The 1,735-nt window shown below is 39.4% G+C and overlaps 1 non-coding gene across 1 annotated transcript; it reads right to left on the bottom strand.

Moving 5' to 3' along the window:
• Window positions 1-243: 243 nt before the first annotated feature.
• Window positions 244-316, bottom strand: TRNAM-CAU (transfer RNA methionine (anticodon CAU)). The gene has a single exon. It is a non-coding gene; the product is annotated as a tRNA-Met (tRNA).
• Window positions 317-1,735: the final 1,419 nt, after the last annotated feature.

The following is a 1,735-nucleotide window of genomic DNA, read 5'->3' as shown; positions in this document are numbered from 1 at the left end:
TCGAACCCAGACAACTGCTAATATGGATCAAGGTAGAAACAGAAAACATTTGCACACATTCATTTACTTTGCAGGAATATTGCACAACATCCTAAACATCAGATGAAGTGAACTGGAGCCATTGATATTACTCATGCCATCATGTACTGTCATTAAAATATATTTTGCATACTTTTCAAACTCCAAGTCTTCGATCAAATACCTTACACCTCATCCTGCGTTAAATGTGTATGACAAAACTTCTGCCCCGAGTGAGGATCGAACTCACGACCTTGAGATTATGAGACTCACGCGCTGCCTACTGCTCCATCGAGGCAACAAACACATTACAATTTACGTTCATTCTTTTGCAAACGTGACCACTCAACCGCTTCATCCCATTTATAAAAGACTTCTAAAACAAGAGTATTTCCAAGTAACGGCAGGAGCCTGCGCGGTCGTACCATTAAAAAGATTGTGTGAAACATCTGAACAGATATACAAGTAATTTGTATCACTGTGTTCTAGAAATATCACTAGTATTATTAGTATTACCACTATAACAACAACAACAACTACTACTACTGCTACTACTATTACTACTACTACTACTACTAATAATAATGATGATAATGACAACAATAATGATAACATCTAGAATAGCATCCTAAGTTAGAACATGATATTAGGTAATGTGTCAAATATACACACAGTAGCCGGCCTGAGCCACTTGGTGAAGGCCTCACTGGTGACCCATGTATATAGCATCAATCATACACAAGTACGTGACTGAGACAAACGCAGGTGTATGTATGTAGGTGAGTTAATTGGTAATCAAATACTGAACCACAGCCATTGGGTCAGATATTGCAGTCCTTTATGTTCAATATTCTGCCATTCAGCGTTACGGTGGTCACTAGAACACGGTATTCAACTGTAGTTACAATGATTCCTTCCTTCAATTTTCCTCTCACAGCCAAAAAACATTATTTCCTTCAAACATCTTAACCTTGAAGTTAAAGACGGAAAACACCGGCTGGGAATCACCACACTGGGGGACTCAAAAGACGTTTTAAAAAGACATTGTGACAGACCGCTAAGTCTAGGTAGAGAGGTTAATTGACCCTGTGGCCAAGTGAAGATATTCCCTCTAAGGCCCAGTCCTCTGTTCTTAACGCTACATTGTTAATGCAAGAAATGGCGAATATGTACAATATATATAAGATATTTTGGTATAGATATGACTACTTGAAGCTCAGGCAATTTCTTTTTAAGACAAACACGACTACGACCGGGAAAATAAAATCTCGCTTGTAGATAATTTGTAGACGAATCACACCGCTCGACTGCACACGGCCTCAACTTTACAACAAACTGTACAAAGAAATGTATAAGCCAACGAAGACAAGACAGTGCCATTCATAGATGTGTATCCAGCCCGACAGTGCGTCATGGAGGCTAGAATACACCACCAAAATCCAGTGTCATTTTACATCACCGTTACATTGTACACTTCATTGTGCTTTTCTAGAAATCAGGAATATGCAGATTAGACCTGATAACTTCAGATGAATTACAACCACAACAGAATAGCAGGGAGAAATACATAAAGGCCTATCAGACTGCTTGGCTTTGGAACTGATTAAATAATACATGTGTCATTCTGGTGCTAAGGATGGGACTAGATTTATACTTGCGAAGACGTTGGCGAAAAGGAGGCGAGTAGGGCAATAGTTTTGCCTCTCGAGGTGGGAGT

Source organism: Panulirus ornatus, chromosome 58 (genome assembly GCF_036320965.1).
Source record: "Panulirus ornatus isolate Po-2019 chromosome 58, ASM3632096v1, whole genome shotgun sequence".
In the NCBI taxonomy this organism is placed as follows: domain Eukaryota; kingdom Metazoa; phylum Arthropoda; class Malacostraca; order Decapoda; family Palinuridae; genus Panulirus; species Panulirus ornatus.
The sequence above is the reverse complement of the archived record's forward strand: the minus strand, read 5'-3'. Positions and strand labels throughout refer to the sequence as shown.